Source organism: Oxyura jamaicensis, chromosome 12, assembly GCF_011077185.1.
Source record: "Oxyura jamaicensis isolate SHBP4307 breed ruddy duck chromosome 12, BPBGC_Ojam_1.0, whole genome shotgun sequence".
NCBI classification, from domain to species: Eukaryota; Metazoa; Chordata; class Aves; order Anseriformes; family Anatidae; genus Oxyura; species Oxyura jamaicensis.
This window is the reverse complement of record NC_048904.1, coordinates 5,252,339-5,272,247: the sequence shown is the minus strand read 5'-3', so window position 1 is coordinate 5,272,247 and position 19,909 is coordinate 5,252,339. Positions and strand designations below refer to the sequence as shown.

The window sequence follows — 19,909 nt, the reverse complement described above, 5'->3', positions numbered from 1 at the left end:
TCCTCTACAGCTCCTCACTCCACCATCGTTTGCGGGAGGCCCAACCTTTCCTACATCGCTGCTCGTCTGCTCACAGTCTGCTCCCTAAGAACAGCTAGGAAGTGGCATGGAAAACCAGCTGGGAAGGAGTACCACTGCCAAAAAGAATTTGGGAAACCTGGTAACACACTTTTTCTAAGCATTCTTTGGATAAAGGGAAAGAGTGCCTTGATATAGCCAGAGCACAGGCTATGGGAGTCCTTAGGGGGGTTTTAGCCCCCTTCACATGCAGGCTGGCAGAGGGGTGCCAGCAGGGGAGCTAACAGGAGCTATATACCAGACAAATACAGCAAGGAATGGCCCATAGTCTGCTTGCTAGCATGTGACCCACATGTGACCCAGGAGTTCAATATGCGAACTCCTAACAGGCTGAACATGCACAGAGTTTCTAATTATAATTTTTTTTTTTTTTTTTTTTTTTTTTTCTTTTTCCTAGAGAAAAATATGTGGTTGTCTTATATATGCAATAGCCTGTTTGGGGAAAGGGGGAAGAATGGTAGGAATCCAGTAATTTGTCCTTCTCAAAAGGACAAGTAAATACAGGCTATATATTATAAAGACTACAGCAAAAGAGGTTAACCTCAGAAGCCTTTTTAAAGGACATATTTCATCCACAACCCACTGTTTGCCTGTCATACACAAAGGTTGTTCACAACCGCTATGCTGCAAACTTGTTAAATCTCAAGAACATAGAAGAAAACTTCAACCGTTAAAGACCACTGAACTTTGCACATCATAGCTTTGAGGGAACTAAATAGAAAATCACCAACCCTTCCTCCCCTTTCCCACCACTCTTTAGGTCAACAGGTATAATTATAATCAAAGTCCTAATAATGGTGCACAGAGGGAACTATTGGATGGAAGCACATGGCCAATTCCTTATCTTTAACTGACAACACATGTCCTTAAAAGCCAAAGCAATGAGAAGTTAAAAGGAGAGTTGTTGCCTTCAATCTCTCCTTTCCCAGCCTCAGACCACTAGGGAAAAAGATCCCACCAGCTATCCTGGAAGAGAGAGACTTTGCAGAAAACCAGACACCAAGAAAAAAGAAATGTATGGAGGGATTTAACAGGGAATGTTATACCACAAGGAAAGTGTATGCCAGTCACAGAGCAACGTTCTGCTTCCCAAACCTACATTCAGGATGCTACCAGGTAAAGTGGTGCAGCCAGTGACAGGAGGAGTCTTCCAATCAGAGAACCCAGGTGACTGTTTTCCCCAGCATGCTTTTTGTATAACCTGACTCTTTTTGTCTGTTATTTTACACAACCCATCCCTGAACAATGTTTTCCTCAGAATTTGCTCTTTTTCCCCAACTCTCACCTCAGTTTCCCAGCAGCACTGTGTGCAGCCCTCAGAGCCCTGCTGTGGTGGCTTCTCGCGGAGGGCTCCAGACCCCACCTGAGGGCAGCTGCTGCCCAGCCCGTGCAGCAGTGAAATGCCTCTGCTGCTGGAGGAGCTGCACCTTTTACACCTCAGAACGTAGCAAATATGAGCTCTGTTTGTTCACTGATTAGTTCGCTGTAGCTGATCTGGGCTGCATGTTGTGGCCAAGCTGCTGAGCTCACCTTATAGCAGGACTGAGACTGAATTTTACCTCAGGGTGGCTCACTTGAACGAGTGTTGGGGGGGGGAAACCATGTTAGTGCGCAAGTGGAAGTGGAGAAAGTGTGATCTTTTGAAACTATGCCCATTTCTATGTGTTGGCAAGCAGCTGTTCAGGTATGTTTGTATTAATTAGCATATATAAGTTTTATGAATTAGGTAAATTAGCTTCTGATTTAAATTAGCTTAAAAAAGGCAAGTGAAGGTTCTGTTAGTTGAACTGCACTAAGAGAGGAGTCAAATTTGGGCAGCTGGTCTAAAGAAGAGGACTAGGTCCTGTGGTAGTTAATTTGGGGGTTTTTGATTGGTATTCTGTGCGAAGCTTTGCAAAATAAAGAGAAGAATGGGTGATACTTAATTATCAGTACTTACTACTACACAAAAGCTTCTGCCTGTGTTTTCTTGTCTATGAAAAATCCTCAACATTTGATTATAGTTATTATGTAATTCATCAAAACTAAACAAAGATCCTAGTCTGACTAGATAAACAATGGGTCATCACTTTCTCAAGCATTAAAAGTGAAAATGCTGAATCCCCTAGGCTGATAACCTGTTGTGAGTGTCAAAGAAAGGACTGAGGAGCAATTCTAGACATTTCATACTATGAAGTTCAGGTAAAATCAGCCTCTTCTAGTCAGACCCACTGAGGTTTCACTGCATGTATAAATAGGGTTAACAAATTATTCCATTTTTAGAGTAGTTTTAAATAATAATTGAACTTCTTGCTCAATTCAATACGTAGATTTCTAAGCATGTTCACTGGAATTCTACTTCTGCCATAAGTGGTGGCAAGGACTGCCTCAGTTTCTGTGAGAGAAATCTTTTGCTCTTCATAATATTTTTAGAATTTGAAACTCTCTGATCACTTAACAATGTGCAGTACCTCTGACAAGTGGTTTGGCCTTCTCGTGTTAGGTGTAAAATGGGAGATGATCTTCTCCAGCAAGGCTGCATGGTAAGTGATTGAAATCTAAACATCTCAGTCACATGACAAAACCTACTGGTGTTTGGGATTATAGTAGTGCGATTGTTCATTTTCAGGTTCTTTGGTGTGCTGGCAACTGTGCTGTGCATAAGCAGCCAACACGGAGTGAGAGCTAAGCAGGTGAAGCACTCTTATCAGTGCACTAAGTGAACTACCCTAGTTTGGAGGGCAGACATATTATTTTTCTTCCTGATCTTTGGTATACTTGTCTTGCAAACAGCATACTACAGATAGTTGGTGAGTCACTGCTCTTCTGTCACTGCAACTGCTGCTGACAGGCATTATGATTTTGGTTGTTTTCCAGTCTGGTTTCCAAAGGAGAATAGGTTTGCAACATCATGTTAGATGTGTGTCTGCCTGTCAACCATTTTGTCAATAGCTTTACTAAATTCAAGCAAATCTAACCTTGAGTTAAAAGCTAAAATACTATGCTTTTCTAAGTTTTGTGAAAACAAATCGAAGAGCAAAGGATAGAATGTAATACACAGCTACACACCTGTGTGTGTACATGGCTGAAAGATGGGTCTGAATCTGTGAGGTAGATTGCTGCCAGTATCAAGACAAACCTGTCAGTGCATAAACTGTAGGAATTAATTACGCTTTAAACAGTCGCAATCAGAGACAGAAATTAATAGACTCATTAATTAAGCACATGCTATAAACCTGAAGAAAAGATATAAAGACAACATTTGGGAAAGCTTATATAATTCAGACTTACACATGGAAAAATAAAGTCAAATTCAGGCAATGAGGATATAGGGATGTAGTACTGGAAACATGGCAGAACAGCAGGTGATAAAATAGATGATTGCAGTGATCAAACCAATATTTTAAATAAAATCTAGACTGTATTTATTAAATGAGAACTGCTGAAGTTATCAGTGTAGCAATGGCAAGAGCTGAGAAACCAAAGATGGGGCTGTAATCATTGATGCAGACTTTGAATTTTATGAGGAAGTAGAAGGTTGGTTGGGGGCAGAAATACAGGAATCTGATGGGTCTGCTTTAGTCAGGAGTGGTGTGGGTATTTTTTCTATTTACGGGAGTAAAGTAATAGGACAAAACTATGAACACAGGGGGATCCTTAAGTGTGACCCAATATGAAGTCTGCAGAGTTTTTGCCTCGCTAATACACTGCATTAAAGCTATTTCTAAAGTTAACAAAACTTGTAAGATCATCAAAGATAATGTTTGTTTTGAGGTCTCCATTTTCTTTGGTTTTGCATTCTGTAATTCTATTACATTGGGTTCTAGTAGGAGCTGTTTCCTTATTTTGACTGGGAACGTTTCCTGGCTACCATTTCTAGAGCTGCTCTCCATTTCTCCTTCAAAAAAAGATTAATACGTGTTTTTTTTTTTTTTTTTTTTTTTTTTTTTTTTTTTTTTTCCTCCACACATCCAGAACTTTTGTATCCTTTGGAGTTACTGAAAATCTGCATGAAAAGTTTGGAAAGTGCTTTTGTTAGCTCCTTTAAGACTCCTGGGTTAAGTTTACTGGACACACTGACTTGAAAATTCTTGATCAAGGGGTTGTGTGGACAGCATCCTAAATTTCAGTTGATGTGGAGAGAATTTTTCACTGTGGCTTTATTTTATGTATTTATTTTGGTTGTGTCCTTCCTGCCACTGCCCTGGAAGTGCAGTGAAATGCATTTAAATCCTGTATTTGCTCATATTTTTCTAATCAGGTTTTCTTTCCTTACTGGTTTGATTCTATTTAATTCACATACAATTCCCTTTTTAAAAGAATCAGGCAAGGTACTCTTTGGGACTTTTGACCCTTTGTATATATGAAATCATATCAAGTCTCACTCACTTATACTCTCTGACAGCATTATTTTTTTCTGAGGTTGGTTCTTTATCAGTCCATAATGATACTAATACTGTGACATACTGAAATATTATATTTATCAGTGTATGTATATATTTCTAATAATAGATCTATAATACATTGATATATTATAAATATAAGTACAATTTAGCTTCAGTCCATGTTAATGCTTTCTGTGTTTAGAAAATCTATTGTACTCTTTAAAAACATAGAAACATTTAGAATCTGTGTGGTGGTTAATTTTGGTCAGTATCAGTATTTTATGCTAAATAAGGTTCATTCTTTTCATTTTGCAACAAATGATACACATTAAAGTTGTTTGTTCCCAGTTAGCTGTTTAGAGGCAGCAGCACAGAAGGAATATTCACGTAACCTCATCCACTACACTGTATCAGGCTGAGCTTCTGCTGGGAGAGGGAGATGATTCTCCAAAACTATGTACCCCCATCTGGAGTGCTGGGCCTGTGCAGCAAATCCTGAGTCTGGAAGGTTCCAACAGAAGGAAAAGTTTTGCTCCTTACAGGAGTGAGGTCCAAAGCAAAGTCTTGAGGATGAGGGAGGGACATAAACCTCCTCTGGGACCTTCAAAAAGCTGGGTGCATCTCCATCAGCAATTCATTGTGTTTGAACACAGTGGGGGTGTGGTGGGGCATAAGGTGCAAATTTAGGCAGAGGCTCTACTTGGTGTCTTGTTGGGAGTATTCGAATGCATCGTTGCTGTCCTTGAAGTAGTTTTTCTCCTTCTGGAACCAAGATTTAAATTGCACACTGGACACCATTCTGAGTGCCTGACTTATAACGTGAATGCAAGGTCCTCCAGCAGTTAAAGAGTTCACTTTCTTTTTATTTAATACCTTTTCAATGATACTGACCACCTATCCTCTGGATGATTACTTGTCTTCCTGCTAAGAGGACAAACTGTGTTTAGGCTTCTGTTCCTGTAATAAGCCAAGTTAATCTTCTCTGCTTTTATCCCAGTGATCTGGATAGTAGCTTATTCCTATCCCTCTTTTCTTGGCAAGGAGAGGACTGCTTATAAAGAAGTCAATTTCAACATTTATTTTTCTTTCTTCAGCATGTTTTCTGGCTCCCTGTAGGCATTTTGTAGTTTCTGCTGCAGCCCTCCTGTTCAGTTTCAGTGCTGATATGCACCGTCACTAGTGGATTCTTGCCCACAGGCTTCAGAAATGCATCCAGTCTGAGAGTGACATATTGTCTTGGCTCAGGGAATGCAGAACAGACTTTTCTGGTGATATGTTCAGCTTCTAAAAATAACTACACATCAGGTAGCTAGCTTTTTTTTCCTTTTCAAGACCTAACTCTAAAATGTAGCAACATGATGTACTGAGTCCCTGTAAAGCTACACCATTTCTTCTTTCTACAAAACAAGAGATGCAGGGAAGAGAAATGTATAAAGATTAATGTAGCTGTAACTTCTTGAAAAAGAAAAACTTCACTGTTTAGCTTCAGACCCTTTCCTTCAAGGAATTTAACCTAATAACAGGTGTCTGTGAACTGTGTGGCCCAATTTATAATGAAATGAGCACAGTTAATATAATCACAGATTACTTCCTACCTGTCACTTTTGTAAAACAAACAATTTACCAGTCTGGGAATAAAAGTCTAGAAGTTATGAAGCTTATTAGCATTGTCTATTTTGAAGCATTGAATGGATTTTTTTAACTGTATCTAATCATTTGATTTTTTTATTTGCTTTAGACAGTATCTTTGGATATTTATAGTAACTGGGGTAACAGAAGCTTGCCACTGAACATGAAGCTTCCACAGTCACATTCTCTAATTACTGGAAAAGTATCAAGGCTTAATGCTGCTTTTAAAACACTGAGGTTGAATATTTCTATAGTTTGGTTATTCAAACCAAGGCTAAGAAATTCCCGTGTCTAACTGATTGCACTCTCACCAACTCTTGTCAGTTCCTGTCTCAGTGAATCCTGATTTCATAGAATCACAGAATGGGTTGGATTGGAAGGGACCTTAAAAGACCATCTAGTTCCAACCCCTCTGTAACAGATAGGCAGGGACACTTTCCACTAGGGCAGGTTGCTCAAAGTCCTAAGGTTTCTAATATTCATTAAAAAAAAAAAAAAAAAAAAAAAAGACTTTTGATTTCCAAGCCTTCCAAAGGTCAGATTATTCTACAAAGAATACTGCAGGAAATTTATTTTTTGCCAAATGCGTGTATTTTCTCAGTGAGGCTGCCAGGTGTGTTTATTTTCTTAATATAGATGACTTCTTTTATTAATTTCAAACCTTTTGCTCAGTGGTATACTTTAAATATTTATACTTGAAATTGTTTCTCAAAGACTACTGCATTCTTCTTTGTGTTCTAGAGAAGAACTGTGTGAAATAAAGCATTCCTGTAGCTGGTCTGTATTTTAATGCAGTCTAATTTCTAGTTGCACAATGTTTTTCATCTCTTGTTTTTACCTCTGAAAATTCGTTGTGTAGTTTGGGATACCAGTGCTTATTATCAAAGTATCTGTACATCTACAAAGTGTCATGTCTGCTTTTTCCAAATACATATATGGAAGAAAACCAGAAATGAAATTTTAACATTTATGTATCTCTCAAGGGCATACGTATAATTGTGGAGTACTTCCTTCAAAAAATAAAAAAATAAAAAAAAATCAGCTCTTCCTTAGGAACTGGGGGAAATCTGCATGAAAAGGAGGGTAGACTTGCAAAATAATTAAGCAAAATGCTCACACTCAGACAAAAAAATCTGTTAATGAAATTTGCAAAATGTTGTGGCCAAATAAATTGACCTGTATAAGTCTGGGTAGTACTCAGGGGATGGTGTATTCTTTTCTCGGTCCCCTGTGTACAAAATACTCATTAGGCTGCTCTGGGCATCACCACCCCTAAGTTCAGCTCCTTGAAAAGTTATTATGATGGTGAAAATTTAAAAGGAGGCCTATCGGTTTCAGAAAAAAATAAAAATAAAAAAAGGAAGAAATGAAAGTCAGGAAACATGGGAACTTTTAAATTATTTTTTATTTTATTTATTTTATTTTTTTTTAAGGTAATTAAAATACCAGACAAGAAAGCTGCTCAGTCAAGCCCAGGTTGAGGTCAGGATTATTTGGGATTCACAGCAGAAGCTTCAGGTAAAATAACTTGCTGAGTATTTTAGAACAATATATTCATGGTCAAAAGAGTATGTATGAAATGAGACTGCCAGTTCCTTCCATTGAACAAGCATTTTAAGTAGGTTTTGGTTTATGATATCTTGTGGTTTTCCTCCATACTTTTGTGGTGGCTACTATTTCTTATTACAGATGCTCTGATGTTACTACAATGGAGTATCATGGGTTTCCAGAGCAATCACTGGTGGCCTGATTTCCCTTGTTAAAAATGATGATATATTGTTTGACTGAAGCTGAACAAAATCTCATATACATTTTCCCTTGTCCCCAAAATGTTAATCTCTGATAAGGCATTGTCCTTAGGAAGTTACACTTAACTTGTTCAAATCAGTGTCTAAATACAGCTTAAAAGAAAAAACAAACAAACAAATGAACAGGTCACTTTTGTCTTGCAATGACCTGCTACTAATTGCAACCACTATTTATTGGTTGCAGGGATAATTAAAACTTGAAAAGAACATTATGATGAGGGTTATTACATTATTTTGTTGCCAGTAACCAAATTTAGACATATTTCTGTGGTGATGTGAAATTATAAATTAAACTGCAGGAGAGACTTTTAATACTTAACAGATGTCACAGATCTAGAATGTATTCTATTATGGACAGCAAAGGGTCACTATATTTCATGAAGTGACCATCATCCAAGCTATACAACTCAACTGGTTTAATACACCTCAGCTAATTTTGTCCAAGCAATTTGTTTTGATATAACTTCTCAACTAGGTACTTGGAAAAGCTGTGTACTAATAGTCACAATTCATAGTGAATTCTCTCTGAACAGATGTTACGGTCAACCATGTTGGGGGGGGAACAAATTTCATTTCTTCAAGCAAAGAACAATTTCTCCACATATTACTATGCTTTTGTAGTAATATGTGCTATGCTAGATAGATATGCTATATCTATCTATAAGCATAATATATGTATGAATGTATTATATACATGAAATATCTGTGTGTATTAATAAGATCTGTGTGCATCTGAAGTCATTGTGCTGTAAAAATGAGTTTTGGTAACTCAGTATATTACCAGAAAAAGTACACAAATCACAATAGTACTCAGCTGCAATCATGAATCATCTTACATTTGTAGATAAATGTAGCCATGGAATTCAATTACAAACAGATTAAATACTTCTTATTGTACAAAAAATGGTCACTTACTTTCCTGTATAGAAATGAGCTTGACGCTCTTTCGGGCGAGAGAATAATAGTCCAAAAGTTATTGGCTAGCATTTATCCAATAACTGAGTATTGTAACAGCTTGTCAAGGTACTCAAATATATGTCAGCTTGAGAGTAGCACCACTAACATTTTGATCTAGAAAGAAAATATACATCGAATCTTGCTCAGCATTAGATAAATTAGCATTGTAAATGTCCTAGAAGAATGCAGGAAACAAAATTATTTCTTGTTTCGTATTTTGGTGGGAGGAAGCTACCAGTTTCTGAAGCATCAAATGAAATGACTCGGTCACATACTAATCATCTGCAGTGATGCTTGCTTTAATAGTTACTGCTGGTCTTGCATCGTCACTGCATATGCAAACCCACTGTAGTTGGAGCAGGAATGTCCCTTTTCAGACCGTGCATTTCAGAGCTCTTCTCGTTGGTCTCAAAGCTTTGACTGCTCACATAGGCTGTTGTGTGCTGTCCCTGAGGTTTCTGTGAACCTTACTTGTTTCCATCAGGCATTTGCATTGTGTGGATAGCTGTTGATTACCTTGGAGACTACTGCTGTCAGTTGGTAGAACAGGACATGAGGCTTATGCCTGCTAGCTGACATTCTTGTTCTGCTGCAGACTCTAACACTGGTCTTACCGGTTTCTTTAGTCCTTTAGAAATCCCCGCTGGCATTAATGTCTCATGCTGACAGACTGAATCTCTTCCATTCCTAAATATTCATCCTGTACGTCTGCCAACATGTCATGGTCACCACAGATCCTGACATTATCAGTGCTCTACTTTTTAATGACATCAGCCAACCTCTAATTCCCATCCTTTTTTCTTGCACATCTTTTAGTCTGCACTATTGTTCTCAGTTTATAGCCTGTACACTTTTTGCCACTTGGCTTCCCATTTTTTCTGTTTCACAATAGGTTAGGTAACATGTCAGTTGGAAAGAGGCTGGAAAGCTTGGTGTAGGGGGTTCACAAAAGTAGTAGTAAAAGTAGTCACTTGACCTAGCCACTATTAAAGGGGGTTAGCATATTTGCTGTGTAACAATTACAAGCTTGCTTTATTTGGAAAACCGAATGAAAATAAGACACATCAACTGAAAGTAAAGCAGGAAAGATTATTACACTATAAATCCTAATCCTGCAATAAGATGATATTTATGAACAATGCTCAGAATATAAATATATTTTGAGTGTTAGTCTTGTTTGACATTTTTTTATCTAGAAATTTCATGGTTGAGTGGAAATTTTATGGTTTCTGGCTATTTTCTGTTTTGATATAAAGAACTGCATTGTCTTTACTCATAAACCAGAATGTCATTAAGTGAGTTTAAATGTGCTTATAAAAAACACATTTTCTGATTAATTAAAATATTCAAGAAGAAACCCGTTATTCCTTTGGAATACAAACAGAGTGTACCAAGGTTATCTAGCAGGGTAACATTTGGTATGCCAAGCCTGTCTCCATCGTATTTGAAAAGTCCTGGCAGTCACGTGAAGTCCCTGGTGACTGGAAAAAGGGAAACATCACTCCCATTTTAAAAAAGAGTAGAGAAGAGGACCCGGGGTACATCTGACCAGTGAGCTTCACCTCTGTGCCTGGCAAGATCATGAAAAAGATCTTCCTGGAAGCTATGTCGAGGAACATGCAAGACAAAGAGGTGATCCAAGACAGCCAGCATGGCTTCACCAAGGGTAAATTGTGCATGACCAAGCTGGTGGCCTTCTACAATGGAGTGACTGCATCAGCTGACAAAGGAAGACCGATTGATGTCATCTACCTGGATTTCTGCAAGGCCTTTGACGCGATTCCACGTGAGATCCTGATCTCAGAATTGGAGAGATCGATTTGATGGGTAGACCATTCAGTGGATAAGGCTTGAAGGTCACCACCAGAGACTGATGGTCAATGGCTATATGTCCAAGTGGAGGCCGGTGATGAGTGGTGTACCTTATGGGTATCTTGAACCAGTATTGTTTAATATCTTCATCAACGACACAGACATTGGGATCAAGTGCACTCTCAGCAGATTTCCACCTGACACCAAGCTGTGTGGTGCAGTCGATGTGATAGAAGGAAGGGATGCCATCCAAAGGCACCTCGATAAGCTTGAGAAGTGGACCCATGTCAACCTAATGAGGTTCAACAAGTCAAAGTACAGGGTGCTGCACCTGGGCAGGGGCAATGACAGACATGAGTACAGGCTAGAAGAACTCATTGAGAGCAGCCCTGCAGAGAAGGACTTGGGGGTTCTGGTGGATGAAAAGCTCAACACGAGTCGGGAGTGCACACTTGCAGCCTAGAAGGCCAGCTGCATCCTGGGCTGCATTAAAAGAGGAGTGGCCAACAGGTCAAGGGAGATGATTGTCCCCCCCCATCTACTCTGCCCTTGTGAGGTGCTCCAGCCATCTGATCATCTTCAAGGCCCTCATCTGGATATTCTCTAACAGATCCACATCCTTCTTGTGCTGAGGGCCCCAGACCTGGACGCAGTACTCCAGGTGGGGCCTCACAAGGGCAGAGCAGAGGGGCACAGTCCCCTCCCTTGCCCTGCTGGCTGCTCCTCTGGTGATGCAGGCCAGGATGCAGTTGGCTTTCTGGGATTCAAGTGTGCACTGCTGACTCATGTCAAGCTTTTTGTCTATCAGAACCCCCCAGGTCCTTTTCCACAGGACTTCTCTTGATGAGTTTTTCTCCCGCTCTGTTGTCATATCTGGGATTGCCCTGACCCAGGTGCAGCACCTTGCACTTGGCCTTGTTGGACCTCATTACATTTGCATGGTCCTACCTCCCAAGCTTGTCCAAGTCCCTTTGGATGGCATCCCTTCCTTCTGTTGTATCTGCTGCACCACTTGGCTTGGTGTCACCTGCAATCTTGCTGAGGGTACCAGATCCCACTGTCTTTGTTGATAAAGACATTAAAAAGCAGAGGTCCCAAGATGGACCCTGAGGTACGCCACTCGTCACTGGCCTTCACTTGGACACAGAGCCATTGACTACCACCCTCTGGGTGCAGCCATCCAACCAATTCCTTATCTGAATGGTCCTCTTTCCAAATGCGCATCTCTCCAATTTGGAGTTCAGGATGTTGTATGGGACTGTGTCAAAGGCCTTACAAAAGTCCAGGCAGATGACATTGGTCAGTCGTGCCTTATCGAGTGATCAATATCTCCCTTGTTGACTAATCAATTATCAATAGTGCAGCTATTGTAAAATGAAAAATATTTCATTTTTTCTCAATACTCTTTGCACAAGACGTACTTGTCATACATAGACCAAAGACTCTAGACTAAGGAAGTCTGAAGAGTTAATGTGTGGTATGACTTTAACATTAGTGTGCAATTGACCCAAGGACCCTCATTTGAACTAACATGTATAAAAAATTAGTTTGTTTTGGTTATGCCAGGAGATATATTTTGAATAATTTTTTTTTGGCGTTGCATAAATATTTAATCATTCATACCTGATGCAGAATGAAGCAAATAGTATTTTCTCTTCATTGTTGAGTGAGAACAGAAGAGAGAAAAATAGGATGGATTAGTTATCAGTAAAAGCTCATTTTCTATTTTTCTAGCACAGCAGTTTCAGAGACTACAGTAGGAATAGCTGTCTGGCTATTCAGAATAGGTCTTATCTACGGTAGTAAGATAAGATTTTCTTAGTTGCTTTTAGTTTTTGTTTTTGGATTTCTTAAATGTTTGAAGCTACGTATTCTAGCCCTGGAGGACTGAGGCTGCACATAGCGATATCCTGGGGAAAGATGTTGGCAAATATGTAAAGGAAAGATGGGGTTTATCCAGAAAAAGGCCCCAACATAATTTATTTTTTGGAGCATTTGATAAAGTCATGATGGTCCTTCATGAAAAGCCCTTAGAAAATAATGAAAGAAGCAGCCAGGGTGAGAGCAACTTCTCTTTTACATTTTTCATCATGTATCAATTATGTAACTGAATCTGAAAATGTGTTTAAGTACGATGTTATGAACATAAAGCAGTGGAAAATCTGGCATTATTGCTTTCTAGTTACTGGAAACCCTGCATATGTAGTGGCTCAATTTAAACTGTTATTAACAGCACCAACAAAATGTGTTGTACTGAAACACAAGCAGAATAATTACTGTTTTCTTGTAAAAGTGATAAACATGGAAGCAACTTGTCAGCTTGGGAATTCAGCGGGAGGTGGGGATGTTTGGGCAAAGGGACTGTCTGTACTGTAACTCAGCAGACAAAGTACATTTCAGAAGCAGTGTACCTACCAGAAAAGTGTTTGAGAATGTTAATGACTTTTAGTTGGTTTCATTGCATGGGATGTACTCTCTGGTCAGTGTGCAAGAGTAGGCGGGTTTCTGCTTTTACGCACACTTCTGTTCCTAAACGGATGTAGCAGCATCCTAGGTGGTCTGGCATTGTTTGGTTTGCATTGGTACCTTTATCTTCCTAGGAAGTAGAGAAGGTCAAACAGTTAATGAACTTATTTTAAGGAATATCAAGTCCTGTTCCTGCCAGATATTCAGCTCTGACAACATTGGGTTGCTGAGCCAAGGGACAGTTTTGTTGTCACACCCCTCCTGCTGAGAAACCCATTTTCTAGATAATAGCGACTGCGCAAGTGTAGAAGGGAGATGGGGGAAGGCTACTGCTTAGGAAGGTCTATCGCTGGAGCAGTGTTAAATAGCAGCATGTGGCAAGTAACTGCTGTATTACCAGATACTCTGAGATATCTGTTAGTATTGCAGCAAGCTGTTTTCAAGAAAACAGGAGTGGTATGACCTGTTTTTATAGCTGATACCTTCTAACTGCTGCAAACCACACATTAAAAACAAGTCTACCTTTCCATTCTGCCAACACACAACAATTTGACAAGAGGAGACTTTTTGTTTTCAAAATAAACTACATAATAATTTTGTTATAAATCGGAGATCTCAAACCTTCTTTGAAAGAACACTCTTAGAATAAATTTTCTAAGCTCCTGTAGTTAGTGGGAGGTTTAACCAGACTCTGGAAAAGGTAATGGGGGAGTTGTGTTGAGTTTTTTTCTGGTTCACCCAAGTAAAGAGTGCTTGTGGGTGGGGAAGTTCTTTCTCCTGAGCATCCTTGCTGCTGCCTCTCTCCTCCATCTACTGTTACATGCTGTTTGTCCTTGATGAACTCAGAATTCTATCTAGGTGAGGTTTCACTTTATTTTTTTAAAAAATCTGAGTTTCACTCTGTTATCTGATAGCATTCAAAGACCAATGTAAAAACTCAGCTTCAGCCACTGGGGCATGCCTGTTTTTGACAGAATTTACTGTCTGCACAGATTCCCTTGAAAGGATTATTAGATCACAGCACATCTGGATAGAGTTCATAGCTGGTAATGAAAACAGGCAAGTTTGGCTTGGTTTCTTTTTTAACTGCCAAGATATTTCTCAGCTCCGTGAATCATTCCTTACAGCAATTAGGCATAGAGCTCCCAAGCTTATGGCATAATGGAAATAGTAAATTTTTGTTGATGATGCTTGTAAATATACTATAGCAGGAAGCCTGTTCTGTAGAAAGGACCTGTAGAAATAGTGTAGAATAGTTTAGAAAACTGTAGAAATACTTCATAAACAAATAGCTACACATTGCATTTAGTAGCTGTTGCATTTTAAGCCATGAGCCACAGAATTCATCAGGTCTAGATGCAGACTTTGTATGCAACATCCTTCCCCACTCTCAGAAGAAGTAGAAATTCTCTGTATTTGTGAATAAATTATGAGCTAACCTCAAGTGAATTAACTAACTGTGAATTTCAAACCCAAACTTTCATTTAATTTTTCCAGGATGTGGCTTTGGCCTATTTGCAGTTGGAACTTGATCTGACAGAATGAAAACTACAAGTTTTAGAGCAGACTTCAGGTATTTTCTAACCTTAGTAACCTGATGCATATAAATCACTGAACAGGAATGATACTGCCTAGACACCAATATGAAAAGTAGTATACAAATTAACAGGTTCTTGCACTTAATCTTGAAATTAACTTCAGCCATGAATTCAGTTAATATAATTATGGTGATAGAGTCAATAATGCAGGAAATAATATGGATTATACTTAGATGTAACGATATTTTAATATTAAATGATGTCAAAAATACATTAAATGTTAAATAATAAAGACTAAATGGCAGTATAATGCTAAATAAAACCGAAATAAATTTGACCCAGTGAGATTTTTAAATCAATTCATGAAAAATATGAATCACTTCATAAAATAAATAAAAAGAAAATTCCACTCCTAGTTGGCATTATCAAGCATGAGCTGAAATAAAGGCAAAATACTGATGTCCATACTGATGATGTCCAGCATGAGACAGCTGATCTAGTGATTGCTACTTATCATTGCTACTGTTTATAGTGACAGGTTTTATAGCAGAGCCCGTGAACTTAAAATAATAATAATAATAATATACATGTTACTCATGTTACATTAGACACATTTTAAAATAATATTTTTACTGTTGATTTAACCTGATCCCACTCTAGTATTTTCTATAAAATTAATATTTTCTCTAAAATTAATAGAAAATGTTGTTAATTTTGGAAAATTACTGGTGTGGTTTTTATTTTCTCTTTTCTGGAGATGGAATGAATGAATCTGCTCGGCATTGGTAATCTTGTTTGGGTTGATAACTGACTGGCCAGGTCACTAGACCAAACATGAGTCTTGTGTACTCAGATTGGTGCCTCTTTAAAGGACTGTATATTTGAGAGGTGATTTCATGTGGCTTTTGAAATTCAGACATTTTTTAAAAGATCTAAATACCCTGATTCTTTTGAAAGACTTTGTCCCCAAGTAAAACGAGCTTTAAAATATATTAAAATATATGTAACTTCATAATATTTAAAGTTTTTGTTCAAAATAGTGAATTGAGTAATCATAAAAGATATTACTTGAAAGAAAATTCTGATGCTGCAAAATAACTAAGTGAAAAAAAGAATAAAATATTCAAAGTGAAAGAAAGGCAAACTATCATGTAAGTTCTAGTTGTGTAACTTTTAAAATTTATTGCTGTTAATAATAAATAAAAATTATTACTGTTTAATAATAATTAAAACCCCACAAAACAATCACTTGGGAAACTTATCAGTTGACTTTTGATGTCAATAGAGCCTGCAGTTCACTGAAGTTCTGGGCTTATTTTTACATGGCCTTTATGTCTTATTGCTATTCAATTTTCAGTATTATGAATTCTGAACTGAGATGGAATTTGCAGGTACTAGTTTTTCCATTTAAAAAAATATAAATAAAAATCAATGGGGTGCACCAATGAGAAAGGATGGACTACTATTTTTCTTGAAGGGAAATTTGATCAGGAGATGCTCTGGAGATATTCTGAAAAAAATAATTCAGATTGCATCAATATCTGACTTCTGTACTATGATTCTGGACATAAAAGCATTTTCTCTCCCATAGGTTGGTCATTTTCTTAATACAAAAAAAAAAAATAAAAAAAAATACCCAAATCCTTAAGTAAAACAACCTGCCTGATATTCTCCCTGCACTACAGTAGCATGGAAGTCCTTTGCATTCACCATATACCTTTTGGGAGGGGTGGATGTGATGACCTGAGGAATCCTTTGAAAAAGGGCATCCTGACAGTATTACAGGGACTGAAAATGTAACAGGTGACACAGAGAAACTAAGCATAAGTAGAATATACTCTAATGAGACCCCCCCCCCTTTTTTTTTGGGGGGGGGATTTAATACTAACATACTTGTAAGATGTATTAAAAACATCTGCTTCTAAAAATCTACACTTCCAAATTTAGTCAGAACTTGAAGCACAAGGGGGTTTAAACGTTTTTCATTCTTCATAAAATTTGAGAACAGAAGTCAAGCACTGCTGTTAATTATTTTAATTCCCTTGTAGTTGTAAAATCAGAGTGAGAATTAACTTTCTGTCAAGAATTAGAATACAAAAATGTTTTGTCCAGTGGAAATAGCAGATTTAGATATTCAGATATTTTAACCTCCTCGATAAAAGTTGATGATAACGTTAAAGTCTCACAAAACAATAATTTTGATTGAGGAAGACATCTGTAGAAAAATAATATGAACCACAGAACTAAAGTGTGTGTTACGTTTTGTTTTGATTTCATTTAGCTACCCCCATTTCCTCAAAGAATTTTTCTTGAATGCTAATTTGTGCTAAGATGAAACTAATTTGTTCCTAGCTGAAGCAGATATAAAGTAAGATGCTAAATTTTGAAGATTGTAAAAAGAGTTCCTGAAAGCTTTTGCTCTGGCATTATACAGATTAGGTGCCATTCATGGCATTTTGACCTTTCACATCAGATTTTGAATGCAGCTCAGAAACTTTCTTTGGCCTCTTCATTTTAATGCAACCCAAATGCTTCCTGAGCAAGCCATTAGGCAGCAGCCAAATTTTGTTTTAATCAAACGGACTCATAGATGGGTTGTTTTCCGTCTGGCCAGGATTCTGATTTGCAAACATAAAAGGAGACTTAGAACTTCAGGATGCTGTTAGCAAATCAGCCCTGAAGAAAATAATTTGAGAAATCAGGTGGAGCCACTGTCTTAAAAAAAAAAAATATATGTATACAGCAGAGCAGTACAAACATTCTCATGTAACAATCAACACAAAATTAAATAAGAATGTCTAGCTGGAGGATGTCACAGCATTTTCACTAGCTATTATGCTGTGACACAATCACAGTGCTGCAAGGTAAATGCAAAAAGCCCAGTGTGATTCTTGGCCTATAGAAGCTCTTGGTATACAGTGATCTGTGTTAACAATTGACAAAATCCCTGCTTTTTAGCTTCAGACTAATGTGTATTTATGGACCATTCAGCAAATAACCATACGTTATTACTCTGAGCTATGTAGCCACACAGTAGAAGGGAGCCAACTTTGGAAACTATTTCTGCCTGTATGAAGATCTGAATTTTCAGAAGTTTTCTCTGTAGGTGGAACCATCACACAATCTCAAAGGGTTGATCAGCTCAGCTGGAGGAAAGGGAAACAATGCTCTGTTCCTTGTTCAAGGCTCTTGTCATATCTAGGACTGAACTGGTAAAATTGATACGCTGAAACAGGCTTAACATACAAATACTTTTAAAATTGAAAATCCATTTAACACAGGCACCTGAAATTTAAGACATTCTTATCACTGCTAACCAAAGACCTGAAATTACTAGCACTAACAGCCAACTGCTGTAATTACCTTAGTGCTTATTTTAAAGACAAACCTCAAAAAAAAACGTTTTGGTGAATTAAAACCCTTCTTTCTATTATGTCCATACCTATTAGGGGTAATAATAAAAGGTCTTTGGCCTTGGACAAGATGGAATATTCTGTAAATGTCCTATTTAAGAATTTTTACTTTCTGTTGGAACAAAAGTAACATCTGGAATTTCTTCAAGCTGAAGGCAAAGGAAGCAAAACATACAACATCTGTTGTAAATGACTAAGTTGGGAGTATATATAAAATGGAAGTACAGGAACTGAACACTTCATATAGTCAGAGAACCTGTGTACTTTTCACTTACTTAACTTTACTAAAAGGAGTCTTAACTATAATGAAGTATTTTTTTTTCCAGTAATAGAAATTAATGTGTCTATAAATCATATACATAGTATTTTCATTCCTGCTTTCCTTGTGAAGAAACTCTCATACCTTACTCTCATGCATTAACACAAGATGTGCAATGTGTACACGGCTTGTTCTACTCCTGCTGAAACCTTAGATTTTAGACTAAAAACTTTAGATTTCCCTGGCTCTTCCCTTCAAAAAAGGGATTTTATTTATTTATTTATTTATTTTTCCCCTGGCTCTTCCCTTCAATTTAACATTGCACTACTACCAATGCACCTGAATTCTTGGTTAAGGCAACATGAGACAAATAATTTACTTTCATAGCATCAATTTTACCAACTGCCTCATACATTAAAAAGCATGAACGGTATGCATTTCTAATCTAGGGACAGACTCCAATCTTATCCGAACAGACCCTTATCTAATTTTCCATTGCATTACCACTTACATCCAATATAGACTTGAAGTTGTAACGACTAGATCTGTTAACATTTGGGCTTGTGTTTTGGGTGTTATATGACATAACTTATGTCCTGGTGCTCATTGACACTTGCAGAATGGAGGAAAAAGAAATCCTTGAACAGGCTGGAGGCACAATGGCAATGCTTTACGGTGAGCACCTATAGAATTTACTTTTAGATGGTTCCTGGTCTGTGGATTTGGAGGTAATCATATCTAAGGTTTCTTCTGACACTATGCTGCAAAGTTATTTTAGTGGGGAAGGAAAGAGACAAGTTCTTGACAAATACTTCGGGATTTTGATCCATGAAAGGATCTAGTTACTGCATAGTGGCAACACCTGTATCTGTCAAGGTCACCACATGGCCTCTTCATCATGCAGTCCTCAAAGGAGAACTCTGTACAGATTTTCAGTATGGTTTAGGGCAGTATTTCCAATGACTGCCTTTTGGATTTGAAAAAAAAAAAAAAAAGTTCTCTCTTCAAAGAAGACAGATCCCCAGAGCAACCTCATTCTGAAGCACTGTAGTGTTAGCAAATAACTGAGAACATTACCACATCTTTGGGAAAGACAAATGCAGTAGATTCACAAAGCCTCTAGCTACAAAGTCTCGTGATACAGAGCTGTATCATCTTAGCCTCAGCTACTATAATTGCAGTGGTCACTGTTATTGTTTTTTTTTGTTTTGTTTTGTTTTGTTTTGTTTTGTTTTTACTTCAATTTTGCTAACTTTAATTGATATTTGAGTATTTTGAGATTTTTCTATGACCTGCTTCTACCCATTTGACTAAGCATTAAATTAATCTCAGCTGAGCCTCATCCAAGTGATATAATGTTTTTTATTGCTTCCAGGTTAGCCTGAGTTAGCATTATGAACTATACTTATAACTGCATCCAAAACTGCTATTTCTGCCTAACCCTGGAGATCAGTTAAGCTTGACAAAAACTTCAACTGACTTAAAAAGCAACTGTAAATTCCTCTTACAGCCAGTAAAAAGCCCTTAACATCTAGTAATAAATTAGCAATTTGCAAGCATCAGTGTTCTCCATTGTCTTCTTACA

General features: G+C 37.7%; 1 protein-coding gene across 2 annotated transcripts in view; it reads left to right on the top strand.

The window, feature by feature from the left end:
- Positions 1-1,007: 1,007 nt before the first annotated feature.
- The window catches only part of SLC6A11 (solute carrier family 6 member 11), a 125,472-nt gene continuing 106,570 nt past the window's right edge, over positions 1,008-19,909 (top strand). Inside the window, exons 1-2 of one of the 2 annotated variants that reach the window (XM_035337423.1) lie at positions 1,008-1,194; positions 2,561-2,600. The gene's annotated coding sequence lies outside the window, so the exon portion shown is untranslated. The remainder of the gene's footprint in view (positions 1,195-2,560; positions 2,601-19,909) is intronic. The other variant, XM_035337424.1, reaches the window with a different exon arrangement.